At 35.6% G+C, this 24,134-nt stretch overlaps 1 long non-coding RNA gene across 1 annotated transcript in view; it reads right to left on the reverse strand.

The window, feature by feature from the left end:
• LOC145252393 (uncharacterized) overlaps positions 1-24,134 on the reverse strand; it is a 120,971-nt gene that overhangs the window by 30,653 nt on the left and 66,184 nt on the right. The gene's annotated exons all lie outside the window — the stretch shown is intronic.

A 24,134-nucleotide genomic window follows, 5' to 3' on the forward strand; every position in this document is an offset into this window, starting at 1 on the left:
AGAAATTGAGTGAACGAGATCGAAGCGAGTGATTGATATTGCGTGATTGATACGTATGTGATGCGAGTGATTGATACGAGTGATTGATACTGTGGGAAATGAAATTCCCAGCAAACGGAAACACAAACACAAAAAAATACTCTTAAGCTAAACACGATTATCACCCTTTGACTCTGGTGAAGCATTCTGGTCACCAGAGGGCAATGCAGATGTCACTTCCTGTTTTATAGATTTCCTCCCTTTTTTTCGCTGGACTCTCGGCAATTCAAGATGTGACGAAACGCGCTCCGGTTGGCATGGCCAGCCAACCAGCCTTCCTGCCTAACCCGCCTCGTCTCTCATCAAAATACTAATCGGGAGTAACGTTACTATTTTGTCATGAACTCTTATCTTCTCTGTATTCATTCTCTCTCATGTATTTTTATGTAAATAAATCTACATTTAATCATTATCATGTTTCGTCTTTTCCTTATGCGACCCATGCTTCATAAGCACCTACCACCATCAACACGAGATGAGATCGTCTATAATAGAACCAGGCCATCCTATCCTTAACGATACTGAATGAACGGCTTCCAAGACGAGCCGATGTAAGCCAACAACTAATTGAATCGCTTGCTGCCTAAAACAAGTATAATTCCTTCGGGCCATGCCGAGTAACCTTGCCGTGGTATATAAAGTGGTGCGAAGCACTAATTTATCAATATATTTATTATAATCTATCAATATATGTTTAATATATTTAATATATTGAAGTTAACGATCAGAGAGAGATTCAGAACTTTTGGGAAGAGCTGCAGCGTTTACCTGTCTACGTTTGGTACAAATTACTTTTCTAAGAATCCGAAAAAAAAAAGTTTCTGAGTCAACTGTTTTTCAGATAGCGATATGCAAAGTCAAAGTTAAAAATCACCAAGTCGCATCCAGCACAAAAGATGATTAAGCCCTCTAGCTACAAAAGACAATAAATTCCTGCATACCAGTTTTCTTTTTAAGAAAGATAACTTTCATGGTTAAAACAAAATTAAGTATATTGTTCTGAATAATAGACTGTCTGTTTGATTTTACTTTTTTTTTCTTTTATACCATGCTAGCCTTCGATTGTTAACCGCCCCAGGATGGCACCGGGGCATATTTTCCAAGTAAGCAAACATAGCGTAAAAAGCGATACTGTCTGATTGAAGAAAATGTTTCGCTCCTACCGGAATTCTTTAAACAGATGATCTTTATGCGAGTGAATTCGGCCAAAGTACGGGAGATATTAGCATGGAACACGAGATAAATATACGTACGTGAAGGCGACAGTAACTAGTTGTTGATCGGGAAAACTGGGGAATATTATTAGTACCGCGTACTTATTACAAAAGTTATTTTGACAATACAAGACAGTACATGAATGGTTGCCCCTCTTCCCTTCGAAGGCAACGCAAGGATCATCAGAGTATAATGTTATTTCACATTTTTTTATTCTATAGTAGATCCTTTTCTAAACCGCGCACGTCCAGTCTACCCTATTACGTCACCAAAAGATGAAAATAGGAGGGACTTCAAGTCGTTTATGAATGCGATAATTTTGGGGTTGTTTACTTTCGTATTGAATGATTATTACTTTTCTCTGAAAGGAATGCGTTTTGCAATGAAGTAATGAATGCGTAATGAACAGCATTTCGATTGGAGATACATACGTGATATCCTCATATTCTATTGTAGATACATACGTGATATCCTCATATTCTATTGTAGATACATACGTGATATCCTCATATTCGATTGTAGATACATACGTGATATCCTCATATTCTATTGTAGATACATACGTGATATCCTCATATTCGATTGTAGATACATACGTGATATCCTCATATTCTATTGTAGATACATACGTGATATCCTCATATTCTATTGTAGATACATACGTGATATCCTCATATTCTATTGTAGATACATACGTGATATCCTCATATTCTATTGTAGATACATACGTGATATCCTCATATTCTATTGACTAAACTCAACGCGATGCTATCAATGTGACAAATCAGTAAACTTTACTAAATTCTGTGAATATCCGTGGTCCCACACCCTAAAATTGAATTTTATAAAATGTTCTATCTACTTCTCTCCTCCCCACAAGGGCAAAGTTAGACACAAATCTTATATAGTCGGTCTATATAACTAATTGGTTTTATCAAATGCATGCGAAATTATATACACGTTCTTATGCTTTCGCCGACATTTTGTATTATATACACTCTCTTATTCTTTCGCCGAAGTTTTGTATTATATACACTCTCTTATTCTTTCGTCGGAATTTTGTATGATATACAATCTCTTATTTTTTCGTCGAAATTTTGTATTATATACACTCTCTTATTCTTTCGTCGAAATTTTGTATGATATACAGTCTCTTATTCTTTCGCCGAAATTTTTTATTATATACAGTCTCTTATTCTTTCGCCGAAATTTTGTATGATATACACTCTGTTATTATTTCGCCGAAATATTGTATTATATACAGTCTCTTATTCTTTCGCCGAAATTTTTTATTATATACAGTCTCTTATTCTTTAGCCAAAATTTTGTATGATATGCACTCTCTTATTCTTTCAACGAAATTTTGTATTATATACAGTCCCTTATTCTTTCGACGAAATGTTGTATTATATACAATCTCTTATTCTTTCGCCGAAATGTTGTATTATATACATATCTTATTCTTTTGCCGAAATTTTGTATTATATACACTCTCTTATTCTTTTATGCCATGCTATCCTTCGATTGGCTGTATTTTTATCACATGCGCCGAATTTTTGTATGATATACACTCTCTTATTCTTTCGCCGAAATTTTGTATGATATACAGTCTCTTATTCTTTCGTCGAAATTTTGTATGATATACAGTCTCTTATTCTTTCGTCGAAATTTTGTATGATATACAGTCTCTTATTCTTTCGTCGAAATTTTGTATGATATACAGTCTCTTATTCTTTCGTCAAAATTTTGTATAATATACAGTCTCTTATTCTTTCGTCGAAATTTTGTATGATATACACTCTCTTATTCTTTCGTCGAAATTTTGTATGATATACAGTCTCTTATTTTTTCGTCGAAATTTTGTATGATATACACTCTCTTATTCTTTCGTCGAAATTTTGTATGATATACACTCTCTTATTCTTTCGTCGAAATTTTGTATGATATACAGTCTCTTACTCTTTCCTCGAAATTTTGTATGATATACAGTCTCTTATTCTTTCGCCGAAATTTTGTATGATATACAGTCTCTTATACTTTTGCCGAAATTTTGTATGATATACAGTCTCTTATTCTTTCGTCGAAATTTTGTATTATATACAGTCTCTTATTCTTTCGTCGAAATTTTGTATAATATACAGTCTCTTATTCTTTCGTCGAAATTTTGTATGATATACACTCTCTTATTCTTTCGCCGAAATTTTGTATGATATACAGTCTCTTATTCTTTCGTCGAAATTTTGTATGATATACAGTCTCTTATTCTTTCGTCGAAATTTTGTATGATATACAGTCTCTTATTCTTTCGTCGAAATTTTGTATAATATACAGTCTCTTATTCTTTCGTTGAAATTTTGTATGATATACAGTCTCTTATTCTTTCGCCGAAATTTTGTATGATATACACTCTCTTATTCTTTCGTCGAAATTTTGTATGATATACAGTCTCTTATTCTTTCGTCGAAATTTTGTATGATTTACAGTCTCTTATTCTTTCGTCGAAATTTTGTATGGTATACAGTCTCTTATTCTTTCGTCGAAATTTTGTATGATATACAGTCTCTTATTCTTTCGTCGAAATTTTGTATGATATACACTCTCTTATTCTTTCGTCGAAATTTTGTATGATATACAGTCTCTTATTCTTTCGTCGAAATTTTGTATGATATACAGTCTCTTATTCTTTCCTCGAAATTGTGTATGATATACTGTCTCTTATTCTTTCGTCGAAATGTTTAATGATATACACTCTCTTATTCTGTCGTCGAAATTTTGTATGATATACAGTCTCTTATTCTTTCGTCGAAATTTTGTATGATATACAGTCTCTTATTTTCTCGTCGAAATTTTGTATGATATACAGTCTCTTATTCTTTCGTCGAAATTTTGTATGATATACACTCTCTTATTCTTTCGTCGAAATTTTGTATGATATACACTCTCTTATTCTTTCGTCGAAATTTTGTATAATATACAGTCTCTTATTCTTTCGTCGAAATTTTTATGATATACAGTCTCTTATTCTTTCGTCGAAATTTTGTATGATATACAGTCTCTTATTCTTTCGTCGAAATTTTGTATGATATACTGTCTCTTATTCTTTCGTCGAAATTTTGTATGATATACAGTCTCTTATTCTTTCGTCGAAATTTTGTATGATATACAGTCTCTTATTCTTTTGCCGAAATTTTGTATGATATACAGTCTCTTATTCTTTCGTCGAAATTTTGTATTATATACAGTCTCTTATTCTTTCGCCGAAATTTTGTATGATATACAGTCTCTTATTCTTTCGTCGAAATTTTGTATGATATACAGTCTCTTATTCTTTCGTCGAAATTTTGTATGATATACAGTCTCTTATTCTTTCGTCGAAATTTTGTATAATATACAGTCTCTTATTCTTTCGTTGAAATTTTGTATGATATACAGTCTCTTATTCTTTCGCCGAAATTTTGTATGATATACAGTCTCTTATTCTTTCGTCGAAATTTTGTATGATATACAGTCTCTTATTCTTTCGTCGAAATTTTGTATGATATACACTCTCTTATTCTTTAGCCGAAATTTTGTATGATATACAGTCTCTTATTCTTTCGTCGAAATTTTGTATGATATACAGTCTCTTATTCTTTCGTCGAAATTTTGTATGATATACAGTCTCTTATTCTTTCGTCGAAATTTTGTATGATATACACTCTCTTATTCTTTCGTCGAAATTTTGTATGATATACAGTCTCTTAATCTTTCGTCGAAATTTTGTATGATATACACTCTCTTATTCTTTCGTCGAAATTTTGTATTATATACAGTCTCTTATTCTTTCGTCGAAATTTTGTATAATATACAGTCTCTTATTCTTTCTACGAAATTTTGTATGATATACAGTCTCTTATTCTTTCGTCGAAATTTTGTATAATATACAGTCTCTTATTCTTTCGCCGAAATTTTGTATGATATACAGTCTCTTATTCTTTCGTCGAAATTTTGTATGATATACACTCTCTTATTCTTTCGTCGAAATTTTGTATGATATACAGTCTCTTATTCTTTCGTCGAAATTTTGTATGATATACACTCTCTTATTCTTTCGCCGAAATTTTGTATGATATACACTCTCTTATTCTTTCGTCGAAATTTTGTATGATATACAGTCTCTTATTCTTTCGTCGAAATTTTGTATAATATACAGTCTCTTATTCTTTCGTCGAAATTTTGTATGATATACAGTCTCTTATTCTTTCGTCGAAATTTTGTATGATATACAGTCTCTTATTCTTTCGTCGAAATTTTGTATGATATACTGTCTCTTATTCTTTCGTCGAAATTTTGTATGATATACACTCTCTTATTCTTTCGTCGAAATTTTGTATGATATACAGTCTCTTATTCTTTTGCCGAAATTTTGTATGATATACAGTCTCTTATTCTTTCGTCAAAATTTTGTATTATATACAGTCTCTTATTCTTTCGTCGAAATTTTGTATAATATACAGTCTCTTATTCTTTCGTCGAAATTTTGTATGATATACACTCTCTTATTCTTTCGTCGAAATTTTGTATGATATACAGTCTCTTATTCTTTCGTCGAAATTTTGTATGATATACAGTCTCTTATTCTTTCGTCGAAATTTTGTATGATATACACTCTCTTATTCTTTCGTCGAAATTTTGTATGATATACACTCTCTTATTCTTTCGTCGAAATTTTGTATGATATACACTCTCTTATTCTTTCGTCGAAATTTTGTATAATATACAGTCTCTTATTCTTTCGTCGAAATTTTGTATGATATACAGTCTCTTATTCTTTCGTCGAAATTTTGTATAATATACAGTCTCTTATTCTTTCGTCGAAATTTTGTATGATATACAGTCTCTTATTCTTTCGTCGAAATTTTGTATGATATACAGTCTCTTATTCTTTCGTCGAAATTTTGTATGATATACAGTCTATTATTCTTTCGTCGAAATTTTGTATGATATACACTCTCTTATTCTTTCGTCGAAATTTTTATGATATACAGTCTCTTATTCTTTCGTCGAAATTTTGTATGATATACAGTCTCTTATTCTTTCGTCGAAATTTTGTATGATATACACTCTCTTATTCTTTAGCCGAAATTTTGTATGATATACAGTCTCTTATTCTTTCGTCGAAATTTTGTATAATATACAGTCTCTTATTCTTTCGTCGAAATTTTGTATGATATACTGTCTCTTATTCTTTCGTCGAAATTTTGTATGATATACACTCTCTTATTCTTTCGTCGAAATTTTGTATGATATACAGTCTCTTATTCTTTTGCCGAAATTTTGTATGATATACAGTCTCTTATTCTTTCGTCGAAATTTTGTATTATATACAGTCTCTTATTCTTTCGTCGAAATTTTGTATAATATACAGTCTCTTATTCTTTCGTCGAAATTTTGTATGATATACACTCTCTTATTCTTTCGCCGAAATTTTGTATGATATACAGTCTCTTATTCTTTCGTCGAAATTTTGTATGATATACAGTCTCTTATTCTTTAGCCAACATTTTGTATGATATACACTCTCTTATTCTTTCGTCGAAATTTTGTATAATATACAGTCTCTTATTCTTTCGTCGAAATTTTGTATGATATACAGTCTCTTATTCTTTCGTCGAAATTTTGTATGATATACACTCTCTTATTCTTTCGTCGAAATTTTGTATGATATACACTCTCTTATTCTTTCGTCGAAATTTTGTATGATATACAGTCTCTTATTCTTTCGTCGAAATTTTGTATAATATACAGTCTCTTATTCTTTCGTCGAAATTTTGTATGATATAGAGTCTCTTATTCTTTCGTCGAAATTTTGTATAATATACAGTCTCTTATTCTTTCGTCGAAATTTTGTATGATATACAGTCTCTTATTCTTTCGTCGAAATTTTGTATGATATACAGTCTCTTATTCTTTCGTCGAAATTTTGTATGATATACTGTCTCTTATTCTTTCGTCGAAATTTTGTATAATATACAGTCTCTTATTCTTTCGTCGAAATTTTGTATGATATACAGTCTCTTATTCTTTCATCGAAATTTTGTATGATATACAGTCTCTTATTCTTTCGTCGAAATTTTGTATGATATACAGTCTCTTATTCTTTCGTCGAAATTTTGTATGATATACAGTCTCTTATTCTTTCGTCGAAATTTTGTATGATATACACTCTCTTATTCTTTCGTCGAAATTTTGTATGATATACAGTCTCTTATTCTTTCGTCGAAATTTTGTATGATATACAGTCTCTTATTCTTTCGTCGAAATTTTGTATGATATACAGTCTCTTATTCTTTCGTCGAAATTTTGTATGATATACACTCTCTTATTCTTTAGCCGAAATTTTGTATGATATACAGTCTCTTATTCTTTCGTCGAAATTTTGTATGATATACAGTCTCTTATTCTTTCGTCGAAATTTTGTATGATATACAGTCTCTTATTCTTTCGTCGAAATTTTGTATGATATACAGTCTCTTATTCTTTCGTCGAAATTTTGTATGATATACAGTCTCTTATTCTTTCGCCGAAATTTTGTATGATATACACTTTCTTACTCTTTCGTCGAAATTTTGTATTATATACAGTCTCTTATTCTGTCGTCAAAATTTTGTATGATATACACTCTCTTATTCTTTCGCCGAAATTTTGTATTATATACACTTTCTTATTCTTTCGCCGAAATTTTGTATGATATACAGTCTCTTATTCTTTCGCCGAAATTTTGTATTATATACACTCTCTTATTCTTTCGTCGAAATTTTGTATGATATACAGTCTCTTATTCTTTCGCCGAAATTTTGTATGATATACACTCTCTTATTCTTTCGCCGAAAATTTGTAATGACGTTTGATATAATGCGAGGTGCGTGCAATAAGTAATGCCCCTGACCCACTTCCCATAGCAATAGAGCAACGAAACTTCGCACAGTTCTTAGTCTTTCTCTACATAGGAACCACCCAGAGTTAGGCATTTCTCCCATCGTTTGATGCAGCTCTGGAGACCGTTTTGTAGCACACCCCAGGTTGGTCCTCCAATCACCACGTGACTTCAGAAATCAAGGCTGCACTATCTGGGAAACTCTTTCCTTTCAAAAACAACTTCATGGCTGGGAAGGTCAGAGGATACAAGATCAGGAAAGCAGGGACGATGGGGGAGAATTTCATAACCACACGCCCGTGCTTCTGATCTGGCGACATGCGAGTTGTGAAGCGGAGCGTTGTCATGCAGGAGAAGGGTAACTTTGCTGATTTTGCCCCGCCTCTTGATTTTGATAGCTTCCCTTAATTTCCTCAAAAGTGAAGCATAATAGGCTCCTGTAATTGTGGTACCCTTTGCCAGGAAATCTGTCATCACTACTCCGTCCTGGTCCCAGAAGACTGTGAGCATGACCTTGCCAGCGGCGGGCTGCGCCCTTGCCTTTTTTGGAGGTTGTGAGTCCAAGTGCTTTCATTGCATTGACTGGGCTTTGGTCTCTGGATCATAGTGATGGACCCATGTTTCATCCTGTGTAATCAGTCTTTTGAAAAACTTTGACTCCTCTTCTCGCTTCTGCAATGGTGTGAGCAATCTGGGAATCCATCTGGCAGACACCTTATGCATATGCAAATGGTCATGAATGATAGTTTCCACAGACCCTGTACAAATCTTGACGTCTTGGGCTATTTGGCGAATATCAATGCGCCGATCTTCCAAAATGGCAGCTTAAACTTGACGGACAGATACCTCATCAATGACAGAAGGGGGGGCTACTAGGTCTGGGAGTTGTTTCCACAGATTCCGGCCATGTTTGAATTCACGATGCCAGCGTTTTACAAGGTCATATGATGGGGCATTATCAGCGTAAGTTTATTTCATTTCATAAAAAGTCTCCTGTGGTGTGCGTCCTTTCAAATACAAAAACCGGATCACTGGTTGACATTCAACAGGCTCTATTTCACACCTGACTGGCACTTCCAGCAGGATGGAGCACTTCCCGACTACTATCATGACGTAAGAGCATATCTTGATAGTCACCTGCGAAACAGATAAGTAGGACGAAGAGGAAGTAACGAGTACTGTCCACGCTCACAAGATTTGACGCCCTCCCCATGGATTTTTCTCTTTTTTGTGGGATGTATAGGGATGGGGGGCATGTTTAACACATGTTTCACACCACAAAACGAGCTACAATGAATGAGATGAAAGCAGCAATTAAAAGAAGATGGGTCAACATACCAATTGAACTTATTAGGAACGTTTTTGATTCAATCAGTGAGCGTTGTTAGCTGTTCATGGACTACAATGGCCAGCAATTTGAACACTTTCGATAATTAGTTGGGTTCTATATTTGTTCACAGTATTTTGATGTATGAACTTTTTTGTTTTATAATAAATATTGGTTTGTGGTCATTTAAATAGCGTATACATTTTATGATATAATAAATATTAAACAATAATCAAAGTTAAAAAATAACTGTTGGTAGGTTTGTTATGTAGTTGGTCTACATAATTAATTGGCTGCATTTTTATACAAATGCGTGCGAAATTATATACACGTTCTTATTCTTCAGCCGTGTTTTTTTTAATCAAAAAAGACGAATTTATTAAGTCAACAATAAACAAAGTTTATTTATATTTATCAACTGATGGCTTATTATACAAGAGAGAGCGACGGGTTTTGGTTTGATCGGCAGTGGGTGTGACTGTGCGAGGCGACGGTAGAAAGTCACTCACGGTAATTGCTGTCTCTCTAACTCTGATCTCTGTTTACTTATGTCTTATGTTTACATTCCATTCATCGAAATTCGATTGTTCACTTTGTTTATTGGTCGACATTCCACCCCATGGTAAAGATATATGCCATCTCATTGTTTCCGTTTTTAGGTCATTTTTCATGACCCCAACTCTTCGATCGAAATGCGGATTGATTTCTTTGTTTTGATTGAATTACGTCCACAATCGGATTTAACATCTGGCTTTGCCTAGATCCTAAATTTGTGTGTATGTGTGTGTATGTGTGTATTTGTCACCTATGCAACTCAAGATCTGTTTTCAGTAAAGGCGAAAGATAATAAAATGTTCATAATAAACATTTTATGAGAGAAAAAAAACGTTTATTGTGAATATTTTATTATTTCACCGTATGCGAAGCACGATATAACAAAACAAGAGGCAAATATGAAAATGGACGCCATCTAAAGTGGCGCCACTCAAAACAATGAAGAACCCAGCAGATCAGATGTGAGTCAGAAAAGAAATTGAAAATAAGCGACAACAATAGAATATTGAGACGAGCCATGACGAGCGGAGAGATATTAAGCTGGGGGGGGGAGATATGGTAGAGGGTGGGTTCGACCATAGATTTTCGAGGCAATACCGGTAAATAAATAATAATCAAGTTTACTTTCACAATTAGCACAATCATTTTGTTTTGCTAGATTCGAGACATTGACTTACTAATTAAAAAATGTTTTTTAATTTATTGCGGACCATTATCCTCATTTTTTTAGTTGTTGCTTCACGAGATTTCGGCCAACTATTCCTCTGACCTTCGTTAGATTGCAACCGCGACGGGAGAGGAACTCTCAGCAATTACTGCAATCAATAGCTGGTGTCGTCTCACCACGTTTTTTGCCAAGTACGCCGCTGGCCGGCTTTGGGTAGGATTGAAACCGGACAATTCTCACCTAGAACCGTAGAGATTAAATGTCTCTATCAACTGCGCCACGGCCCTGAAGGCTTACTTGGCCAAAAACGTGGTGAGACGACAACAACTATGGACGGCAGTAATTGCTGAGAATGCAGTTAGGAGATTCGAAGTTCCTATCCCATCGCGGTTACCACCTGATTAATTAATTTGAAAAGGACTAGATGTTCATGTGTGTACTATCAATAAAAGTGTCCATACGAAAAAGTCTGGAAACTTACCGAAGGCACATCAGTTTTTTTTAAGGGAACAACTCATTAAGCACACATTTTAATTTAAAAAAAAAACTTTTTATAAATAAAAATATTTACAAATAAAACCATTTATAGTAAAATGTTTTGTTCTTTTTTTTTTTTTTTTTCAAAATAGTTATATCTCATACGGATCTTTCCATCGTCTTTACCCAATAAATAGTTAAGCTTACTCGTATTTTGTCAATTTAATACATATGGACGTAAAAACTAAATCCAACACAAAGTTCCCAATGCTCATCTCGATTTTCTCGATGAATATTTTTTAGCAGAATACGACCCTGAATTTTACGCTTTATATCACATTCACAAACATGTCAAACGATATATAAAGGAAGCATTGCATTCCACTAACATTGTAAGTGCGTCGCTGCGACGAGCGACAGTTCTCCGCCGATCTTTTCGACGTTACTTAATTAGCGCATGCGCACAAGAGTACACTACCAGATAGTGTAACTAACTCTCACAGCCCCAAACAATGTTTTAAAATTATTTTTACATGAATTTGGGGATGACTAATGAAATTAAAGTTAAGAATTTTATAATGTACACAAAAAACAAAAGAAAGAAAGAAAGAATCAAAAAAAGAAAGAATCAAAGGAAGAAAGAATCAAAGAAAGAAAGAAAGAAGATGATGATGATGATGATGATGATGATGATGATGATGATGATGATGATGATGATATATAGGTATTATCTTTTTATTTCATCGATAATATTGAGCAGTATAATAACTGTTCTTCTTCTTCTTCTTCTTCTTCTTTTTCTTCTCTTAAGCACAGTTGTTTGTATTCCTCTAACACCTGGTTCACCGGGTATATCCACGAGGTAAGATTTTTAAATTCTTTTTCATGAGTCCGGTTGCTCATATAATTAGTGGGATGAAGATCTTCCTAAGATTCCTGTTTCTTTTCACTGGTGTTTCATTTTACTTCAGTCGAAGTTCTCAGAAATCAAGAGGACCTCTTCATGCGGCTAAAACTTGATCTCTATATGAAATATATAGATATTCGAATATTCCATTAAAGTTCGCCTTTACATCTCAAACATTAAGTCCGTAAAGAAGTGAAGAACATAAAATTCCTTCCGCCAATTGACCATTTAAATGTGTTATAGTCTATCTTTCTTGTTGTTCTCTTCGTCTTACTGGACAAGAATTCATCTAGTCTGGTGGAGTGTCCAGTTTCGTGCTGTTGCTTGAGGTAGCATCACTTGGAGAAGGTGCATCATTCTTTGTAAAAGCCAGTATCGGTTAGTCATAAAGATAAGATCCTATTTTATTTAATTATTGGAATTCTTTTGTCATTTCGTAGTTTTTATTCTATAGTAGATCCTTTTCTAAACCGCGCACGTCCATATTATACGTGAACCTTTAATATAATATATTTTATGGAAATAAATATTATCATGTCGGTTCGATGCACAATAAATCATTAATAGGGCTTGATAAGAATTAGTATTTAATGAAAAAAATGAGCGTAAATTTAACCTGTGGAAATTCCACCTGGGACTTATTCATATGTAATATATTGATGGCATTCTGTAGATGTTCAGCGTAAGTGGAGACTATATTTCTAGTGTAAATGTATATTTTTATTTATTTATTTTGCGGACTATTATCCTCGTCTTCATAGTCATTGTTTCACGACGTTTCCGCCAACTATTCCTCTAGCCATCGTCAGGTTGTTAACCGCGACGTGATAGGAATGCTGAATCTCCAACTGTATCTTCAGTAATTACTGCCTTCCATAGTTTTTGTTCAGCCAGAGGATTAGTTGGCCAAAACGTGGTGAGACGACGACAACTATGAAAGGCAGTAATTACCGAATGTACAATTAAAACATGCAACATTCCGATCCTGTCGCGGTTAACAACCTGACGAAAACCAGAGGAATAGTTGTCCGAAACGTCATAAAAAAAAACAATAATTATGAAGACGAGAATAATAACCCGTAAAATAAATAAATGAGATTTTATTTGTGCTGCGAATACGATGTTATTTTTTTTTATATTTAGTCAGGGTTTACTCGTAGGGGTAAATATCCTTACACCAGTTTGTCCTGACAAAAATCGTTTTCAGTGAGATCTTAGATATTCGAGGATAATAACGTCAAGGGTGTGAATTTCATATAATATGTTCCTAATATTACGTTGTGATTTGGCTTTCAAGCGCATTTGATGCGTATTTTATTTTATTCAAATTAAAACAACGTTTCTATATGGAACTCACACCCTTGACGTCATTCTCGCGTTGCCTACGCATTGTTCCAACATTTCAAAATACAACCGCTGAGATGCAACTTTTCTTTCTCCAACTTTACAACATGGAGAGAAAGAAGAAAAGAAAAAAGAAAGAAACAACATACTGAAGATGGAGTATACCTCTGAAATATATTTATGTTATAAATTTCAAACAAGTAAAATATTTGTTTATTTTCCTAAGATTACGTTGTGATTTCGCTTTCAAGCGCACGTGATGCGTATTTTATTTTATTCACGGATAATGTCTAGTAGGCATTCAAGTTATGAATCATTATGTGTTCCCTGTGATGGTTTGTAGCACAAAAGATTGAAACTATCAGGGTTACTCAACATTTTCCATGATCGCTCTGTGATAATTCATAATTAACCTTAATCTGTTGTTTTGATTGTTTCATAATTTGCATTCTCTCTTTTGCATATGTGACGGACAACGTTGCCAAATATCGGATCCAGGCAAAACCAGATTTAAATCGAATTGCTGGCGATGACGTAACTCTATATTCCGATCGAAGAATCAAGATCAGGAAACAATAAGAGAAATATTTAACTTTGGACTGAAATTCCTAAGAGTACAAAGCATAACGCAAGAGGAAAAAATTTTAAAATAAATGAACAGTAATTCCAACCAATGGAATTTTTAATATAAAATAAATTAAAACAAAGACAATCAGACAGGGAGAAGAAAAAACGCCAACGACACACTTCTGCCGTCGTCCGACTGACCAACTACACACCACCAAGCTCATACTGACCGGAATTCCCTAGCTTCTCAGATTATCATGTGTAAAATAAATAAAACATTGTTGATTTAAGGAATTATTGTTTGCTTGCAAAAATCACGGTCATCAGAGTGTATATACTTTGACACGCATTTCGTAAAAATGTGTCTATAAAAATCTATAATATCTGTCTGTCTGTCTGTCTGTCTGTCTGTCTGTCTCTCTCTCTCTCTCTCTCTCTCTATCTATCTATCTATCTATCTCTTTCTATCTCTCTCCATGATTAATTTGTTCAGTCCTTACAGATAAGTTTTTATTTGTTAGTCATTAAACTAAAATAGTGTTTGCTAGTTCCGCTGCGACAATCACAATTAAATCAATCACAAATAAATCAATCACAAATAAACCAATCATAAATAAATCGATAAAGTGTTATGGTTTCTTTTTACATTGAACAATGCTTGATAAATAAAAAGACAGACAAAACTTACGAAGGAGTAATTCCAAATAAAATTGCTTACTCCTAGAATTGTTAATAAAATACAGGGTGGAACGATAAAATTGTCGCCCTAAAGAAAACAACACTACAGGTTTAGTTTAAAACTTTTATTGAAAAGAATTCAATTCAGGTAACTTGATTATGTAGTAGAGCTGACATCTATTCAATGTAGCGGCTTTCAGCCTCAATCACTGCATCGATGCGGGTCCGGAACTGGGAGTATGCCTTTTTCACAAGCGTCGGCAGGAACTCCATGAATACTCGACAGATGGCAGTGATTAGGCCGGCTTTGGTGTTGTGCGATGTTATGTCTATGATGTTCTCGACGTATGACTACACGAAGTAGTTCAGCGGGTTTAGATCGAGGGAGGAGGAGGCAGTGAGAGAAGGTTACAACGTTGTAGCGCCCCTTCTGAAGACAAGCCTGGGTTTCTTTGAAGTTCTGTTATTTTAATTTATCTATCATCGGTATGGATCTCTTTAGATGTGAGCCGGTACTGAATCTTGATGCCACATCCAGGGTCTGCCAGCGGCCACCTGATTGCACCAGGGATCACCCTACTCTCCAGCACATCCAGGTACACTTTGGTGTTGACTTCCAAGCCGACTTTGAACATGATGTGGCCCTCACTTAAAACCGCACCAAAGACCATAACCGTGTACAAAATCTATTCAGCAATCCAATCGTATTTGGTACAAATAAACTTTATTCTATGCTTGGCTTGTACACCAAGTTTCAGTTAGTGACGTGTCATCTGTAGCAGGTGTAATTCTGATTGGGCTTCACATTCACCGAACCTTAGGCGTCCAGATTTTTTATCTGAGGTGCTATCTCATCACCGTCTTAGAGCAATGTCAAGAGGTAAGATAATGTTACTGTTGTTGCTGTTGAGCACAATCCATACATTTCGTATGATTCAGATGATTCTATTGTTGGTATTCGTTTCCCCGATATCTTTCCAGTTAGATTACTTTCTGGTAAAAAAAAAAAACATCGGATATTTACGGGAATGACTAGGTGCAGATTGCCAACGCCGTAAGTGAAAATATTTCTGCGGAATGAATTAGATTTGAACTTGGAACACCTAGGTTGCCAGTCCGTACCGTTAACCACTTAGTCACCGTCACCTCCCAAATGTTTTTGTTAGAGTTATCGACCCTTTTGCACCGTGTATTCGCGTGTGCTTATAATTGAATAGCAATAAAATAAAGACTGCTTGGGATTCCTGACTGAAATTTGGTGGACAGACATTGGCTGGATTTTTTGGACCAAATATAGCTGCACTAGCAGATGTACCCAGCGTTGCCCGGTATTATAGGTAACGTTAAATTCATTTTTAAAAAGTAAATAAATAAAAACGGAAAGAAACTGAGACATATGCATGTAAGCATTATGTTTTTTTTTTCTAAACAGTTCACTTCTTGTAAGTAAAAAAAAAAATACTCGAGCTGAGATCGAAACCGAAACCTAAAGACACTGAGTCAAGTACGATAACAATTAGACCAGCTTGCCACGATTTTAAAAAGTGTTTTAAAGCCTCGTAAAACAGATGATAAACAAATAAATTAGATGACTTCTAAGTATCAATTTTTCAATTTTGACCCCCCCCTCTAGTACCCCCTTTTTTCTGGATAAAAACTGATGTGAAAAAACTTTCTACGTGTCTGAATATCCTATATACCAAATTTCAAGTCTGTAAATCAGAAATTCGTTGAGTAAATAGTACTAGTATATTAATCATTAACCCAGCTTGGCATTAAAAAGTGTTATCTAACAAACTTATACTTAACATAAAGCAGCTATCACTTTTCACGACCGCGCATGCACATTCGTAAAATAGTTTTCAAACAGATAAAGATCCAACCCCCCCCCACCAATTTTTCAATTTTGACCACATAGCACCTTTTTTTTTTCGAATAAAAAAACGATTAAAACGTTTTCCACATGTCTGAATATCTTATATACCAAATTTCAAGTCTGTAAATCAGAAATTCGTTGAGTATATAGGTTGAGAAGTGTTCTTTCACACGCACATTCTCATTTTTATAGATACATAGATAGGTTACCGAAAATAGTGTCAGATTATACTTTACCGTGGGTGTATACATCCTTTGTACACACGCGTTTTGTTGTAAGCCCAAATTGACAACAAAATGCACACGGGTTGATCTTTCGTCGTCGTCGTTGCCGTTGTCGTTGTTGCTAAGCAACCCAGATGGCTTTTCGGCTGTTGTTAAAAATAACTAAGCGAACGTCGACACTCGGTTCTTGCGGCAGGATTTATTTAAAACAGAAAACAGATTGACTTCTTATATGTAGAAAAGGTACGGTATAAGTCGCTTGACTCGTTACTCGTAATATCATTGCATGCGACCACTTCACCCCCACCGTCACCCCAAAGATTGTCGCACAATGGCCGCGTAATTCTCTGGCTTCAGTAAGCCAAAAAGAAAACGACCGAAGACCTCAGCCTACCTGAAAATTGGATCAAATTGAAAATTTGCATCGACTTCCGCTTTTAAGTTACCTTTGACATTTAAAATTTAAACACTCCATTCAAAGACTCCCTAAGGCGCTATCTAATATAGGGCGAATCTTATTAGAAACTAGATGTATATACCAGCTGAAGAGATTTTGATATAGGGGATCTAAAATGGTCCCTTATTATCAGGCAGGTTATAAACCGACGATACCGATAACTTATCTCGTTTAAACTTCCTGAATGAATATATATATATATATATATATATATATATATATATATATATATATATATATATATATATATACACACACACACACACACACACACACACACACACACATGATTCAAGAAAAGACGCCCAAACGATTCGCAGTTATATAATTATATAAGATTCCATAGCTGGCATTTGAGGGAGGTGGGGATTTATCCTTTAGTTGCCATGTGGAACAAAATCAATGTGTATTGTATAAATCAAATAATTAAACCATTCTTACTGTTCAACGCAATTGCTTGCAGCCGATACGGATCTATGAATATTAGCCTGATGTAAATTGGTTCCCCAGACTCCATATCTCTTTGTTGTATAACTGGACAGAGAAAAATAAGTAGCGTGACGACGAAAATGACGTCGTTGTCAAATCCCTCAGCGTCTCTCTCTCTCTCTCTCTCTCTCTCTCTCTCTCTCTCTCTCTATCTATCTATCTATCTATCTATCTATCTTTCTACCTCTCTCTATCTCGCCCTCGCCATTTTTGAAAGCACAAGATGTAAAATTCACGATTATCCGTGTTACTGCGTAATACATGAGATGACTTCTGTTCTTTTTACAGTGGACTGTTAAGCATTTAGTCGCGTATTATTGGGTTACTGCAAAAATAATGCCGTTTTTTTTTTTTACGTAACACTGAACAATTTATGTTTTCTTGAAGAGAAATGCTATTTCCACCCTATCGATAACATAGTTGGGTTATTGTCGTCATCTCGAAAACGAACGTAAAATAATATTTGCGTTTTAACCCATTATTTATTTTGAGCTTTCCCCGTCTTTACTTGATAACATGGACTTCTTACCAACCAAAGAATCCTTCTCGGCAATCAATCTGACAAACCACGGATTCATTTTATAGCACCAGCGTTCGTATCAATCGATAATACGTCCGCGACAATCAGTCCGGCAGTAGTGTTGTTGCTGTTGGACTGGGCTATCGTTTTACTCAGTCATAAGAGGTTCACTCTCCCAAGCTTTGCCTTCTCTCTGAGAAGATGTTAGTTTATTGCTAATTGCCTGGGACGCTTTTAGCGGGGAATGGCGATAGAGCTGCTCAAACACTATTGTAGGTCAGAGTAGAATTATCCTATTGCACTGGCTTGTAAAAGCTACGTATGACATTATGTCTAACCTTCCTTACAGAAGAGACAAATAAAAACATTTTTTTTTATCGGGATGAGGTATGTAATGCACACTACCAGGAATTATCTCCTCTTTTCGAAGAGGGTTATTTCCGATCGCTTGGGATATTACAACCCCATTGTATAAGGCTATATTTATACATAGTTTAAAGTGCTACTCAGAGAATCTGGTCCTCGCTACATTCAGCCTTGTGCCATACCTAGTTGTAGTGGGTAGAAAGTAAAAAACTATCATTTATTTGGTGCCAGCCAACGTTTGTATTTTCTTCTTAAAAATATAGCAATAAATCTAGGGCGGAGATACGTTTGAGCAGAGACAGAGAAAAAGAGGAAAGAGAACGGTTAACTGCCTACTAGAAAACATCCTCGAGTATATTTTGTCTCTCTGTACAAAGGTTTGCAAAGACAACCTCGGAAATGACGGTGGTTATAAAATGGCTACACGCAGACCGATATAAAGATGGTGCATCGTCTCCACGTGATGCTACTTGAAGTAACATCACTAGACTAGATGAACGTCTTGTAACATCTCTGACTAGATGAACGTCTTGTAACATCACTAGACTAGATGAACGTCTTGTAACATCTCTGATTAGATGAACGTCTTGTAACATCTCTGACTAGATGAAAGTCTTGTAACATCTCTGACTAGATGAACCTCTTGTAACATCACTAGACTAGATGAACGTCTTGTAAAATCTCTGACTAGATGAACGTCTTGTAACATCTCTGACTAGATGAACGTCTTGTAACATCACTAGACTAGATGAACGTCTTGTAAGATCTCTGACTAGATGAACGTCTTGTAACATCTCTGACTAGATGAAAGTCTTGTAACATCTCTGACTAGATGAACGTCTTGTAACATCACTAGACTAGATGAACGTCTTGTAAAATCTCTGACTAGATGAACGTCTTGTAACATCTCTGACTAGATGAACGTCTTGTAACATCACTAGACTAAATGAACGTCTTGTAAGATCTCTGACTAGGTGAACGTCTTGTAACATCTCTGACTAGATGAACGTCTTGTAACATCACTAGACTAGATGAACGTCTTGTAACATCTCTGACTAGATGAACGTCTTGCAAGATCTCTGACTAGATGAACGTCTTGTAACATCACTAGACTAGATGAACGTCTTGTAAGATCTCTGACTAGATGAACGTCTTGTAACATCTCTGACTAGATGAACGTCTTGTAACATCACTACACTAGATGAACGTCTTGTAACATCTCTGACTAGATGAACGTCTTGTAACATCTCTGACTAGATGAACGTCTTGTAACATCTCTGACTAGATGAACGTCTTGTAACATCTCTGACTAGATGAACGTCTTGTAACATCTCTGACTAGATGAACGTCTTGTAACATCACTAGACTAGATGAACGTCTTGTAACATCTCTGACTAGATGAACGTCTTGTAACATAACTAGACTAGATGAACGTCTTGTAAGATCTCTGACTAGATGAACGTCTTGTAACATCTCTGACTAGATGAAAGTCTTGTAACATCTCTGACTAGATGAACGTCTTGTAACATCACTAGACTAGATGAACGTCTTGTAAAATTTCTGACTAGATGAACGTCTTGTAACATCTCTGACTAGATGAACGTCTTGTAACATCACTAGACTAGATGAACGTCTTCTAAGATCTCTGACTACATGAACGTCTTGTAACATCTCTGACTAGATGAAAGTCTTGTAACATCTCTGACTAGATGAACGTCTTGTAACATCACTAGACTAGATGAACGTCTTGTAAAATCTCTGACTAGATGAACGTCTTGTAACATCTCTGACTAGATGAACGTCTTGTAACATCACTAGACTAAAGGAACGTCTTGTAAAATCTCTGACTAGGTGAACGTCTTGTAACATCTATGACTAGATGAACGTCTTGTAACATCACTAGACTAGATGAACGTCTTGTAACATCTCTGACTAGATGAACGTCTTGCAAGATCTCTGACTAGATGAACGTCTTGCAAGATCTCTGACTAGATGAACGTCTTGTAACATCACTAGACTAGATGAACGTCTTGTAACATCACTAGACTAGATGAACGTCTTGTAACATCTCTGACTAGATGAACGTCTTGTAACATCTCTGACTAGATGAACGTCTTGTAACATCACTAGACTAGATGAACGTCTTGTAAGATCTCTGACTAGATGAACGTCTTGTAACATCTCTGACTAGATGAACGTCTTGTAACATCACTACACTAGATGAACGTCTTGTAACATCTCTGACTAGATGAACGTCTTGTAACATCTCTGACTAGATGAACGTCTTGTAACATCTCTGACTAGATGAACGTCTTGTAAGATCTCTGACTAGATGAACGTCTTGTAACATCTCTGACTAGATGAACGTCTTGTAACATCACTAGACTAGATGAACGTCTTGTAACATCTCTGACTAGATGAACGTCTTGTAACATCACTAGACTAGATGAACGTCTTGTAAGATCTCTGACTAGATGAACGTCTTGTAACATCTCTGACTAGATGAACGTCTTGTAACATCTCTGACTAGATGAACGTCTTGTAACATCTCTGACTAGATGAACGTCTTGTAAGATCTCTGACTAGATGAACGTCTTGTAACATCTCTGACTAGATGAACGTCTTGTAACATCACTAGACTAGATGAACGTCTTGTAACATCTCTGACTAGATGAACGTCTTGTAACATCACTAGACTAGATGAACGTCTTGTAAGATCTCTGACTAGATGAACGTCTTGTAACATCTCTGACTAGATGAACGTCTTGTAACATCACTAGACTAGATGAACGTCTTGTAACATCTCTGACTAGATGTATTGTAACATCTCTGACTAGATGAACGTCTTGTAACATCTCTGACTAGATGAACGTCTTGTAACATCACTACACTAGATGAACGTCTTGTAACATCTCTGACTAGATGAACGTCTTGTAACATCTCTGACTAGATGAACGTCTTGTAACATCACTAGACTAGATGAACGTCTTGTAACATCTCTGACTAGATGAACGTCTTGTAACATCTCTGACTAGATGAACGTCTTGTAACATCTCTTACTAGATGAACGTCTTGTAATTCGACAAGACCAAGAACAAAAGGTAAATCATAATAAAGTTACGTGTCTAATTATAGGACAAGAAAATTAATATTTTTACTGCCTTACAAGTCGAAATTTTTAATAAATGCTTTATGTATCTTATTAAAGAGGGTGGGGTATTTAGTTCTCTCTCATTTCAAAAACTATGAAACCAGAGTCGGAAAATAGGGGTTGAGAAGTCGGCTACTCCAAGAAGGGGCACTCTGACCTATAAACGGAGCCTAAGCAGCCTCGTTATCGTTCCTCGGTAAGGTCGTCCTAAGCGATTGGCAATAAACTAACCACTTCTTTAAGAGAGAAGGCAAAACCTGGTAGAGTGGACCTCCTAGAACTGCATAGATCCAGCAGTGTACCGCAATCAACAGGGATCAGGACATTACATGAAGGATCTAATCTCAGTTGATTTGGTGACCGAAGATCAACATTTTTAAGGAGGAAGACACTCTTAATTTCTTGAAAAGAAAGATAAATAACCCCAGATATCGCCCAGGTTAACTCACCTGAAAACGGGATAAATCCGGATACATTCCGGCATTAGGGGCCGCCTTGCTCTGTGGTGAGGTCGTATTTGATCAATGGGGTAGGGATCGGTTAGATATTTGAAAGCATTACTCTCAAATGTTACATATTAGAGATCCTACGCCAGTAGCGATAAGTCAGCTGGTGTGAGCTTTTACATTGCGTGCATGATAATAACCCAGATTTATAAAACAGAATCAGTCCCAGGATTGAATGAGAGATAAACGACAAGGCAAGGGCCAAGAACAAACGCTGTAGACAAAACAGGAGTCGAATGATATGAGGATATGATGAAGGCATCAGGTTTTTGAACATAAGAAAACTAAGGTTTTCAGATGAATTTCTTAGTGGAAGCAATAGTAACGAGCCACGGCCAAATGATGCAGAAAACTAATAGTCCCGGTTTATGTTGCTTCGATGTTTGTCCGCCTGTGTCACTCATTTCGTTAAGTTAAAACTTAAGTTTAAGAAATATTTGATTATGAAAATAATATTAGTCTCTCTCTCTCTCTCTCTCTCTCTCTCTCTCTCTCTCTCTCTCTCTCTCTCTCTCTCTCTCTCTCTCTCTCTCTCTGTCCCCTTTACTAAATCTATTCTTTCCAAATAACATCTCGAAAAAAAAAAACTCAGTGAACGACTCCTTGTGCCTTTCCTGCATAAAAGAAGCTTTATTCGTCTAACAACACTGATGACGAATCAAGGTCAAAAGAAAAAGAGGAAGTTTGAACTGAATGAAGCAAAGAAAGCTGGATGAGACAGCGACCAAAAAAGCAAATAGAAATCATATAAAAGACGAGCACGCATGAACACACCGCGCACGTATGTTTAAAGACTTTTATTTGGTTTATTGATAACTCATTAATAAAAAGATAGCAGTCCTCCTGAAGAGAGGATTCTTTTTTTTAGTTTATATAAGCACAAACAAGGAATATAGCCACTGAGAGGTTAGAGGTTACATTAATTAGGAATCAGGTTTATATTTGATATCCTAAGTGGGGAGTTACGCAACACCATCTTTAATCACATTTACATTTGATACAATCTGAGAAGCAGGTAACAGGCAGGAAATTTCAAAGCTAACCGTTCAAGGAGAAGAAACTAATCGAACATAATGTTTTGGGGATCAAGGGACTTCTGCAGTAAAGGGTGGTTTTGGTGGATAGTCATATTCATATTTACGGTGAGTGGGAAAGAATACAAGTGGAGTAATTCGTCCGCGGACATTCCATGGAAGTACCTGTAAAACAAGTATAGTGATGGCATATTGCGGCGATGGGACAGGGCTTAGAATTTGGTAGACAGTATGAGACTTATTAGGTATGGAGACTCTTTTGCACTCTGAATTGGTTTATTACTTGTCGGTTAAGATACCGGGAAATGTCGATGGGTTTGTTTTAGACTAATTTTGGTACGTTGTAGAGTGCGGCATCTGGAGACCTAGATGTTATGTAATCGCCGAGCAACGCCGGCTAGAAAGCATTATTCATCTATCTATCTATCTATCTATCTATCTACCTGGAGAGAGAGACACACACACAGAGAGATAAAGAGAGAGAGAGAGAGAGAGAGAGTGTGTGTGTGTGTGTGTGTGTGTGTGTGTGTGTGTGTGTGTGTGTGTGTGTGTGTGTGTGTGTGGAATAACAAAGTTGAAGCGTGGGAAGGATAAGGAGCGAGCATTGCAGGTGCAGAAGGGTCAAAAGGTCATGCTGTGACGTGAGTCAAACTCTTTATCCGATCAAGTTGCACCGCGGGAGATGGGTGGCGAATGGGGACCGGATCTGACGTGTCAGAGGTTCCGGTTTTGAGTAACTTAGTTAATTTTAGTTGAGTTGGATTCAGGAAATCGAAGAGATAGGGTGTGTTTAGCAGTTGTTGCGGTTCCATTTGAAAA

The sequence above is a fragment of the Euprymna scolopes genome, chromosome 29 (genome assembly GCF_053919585.1).
Source record: "Euprymna scolopes isolate OS-2025 chromosome 29, ASM5391958v1, whole genome shotgun sequence".
NCBI lineage: Eukaryota > Metazoa > Mollusca > Cephalopoda > Sepiida > Sepiolidae > Euprymna > Euprymna scolopes.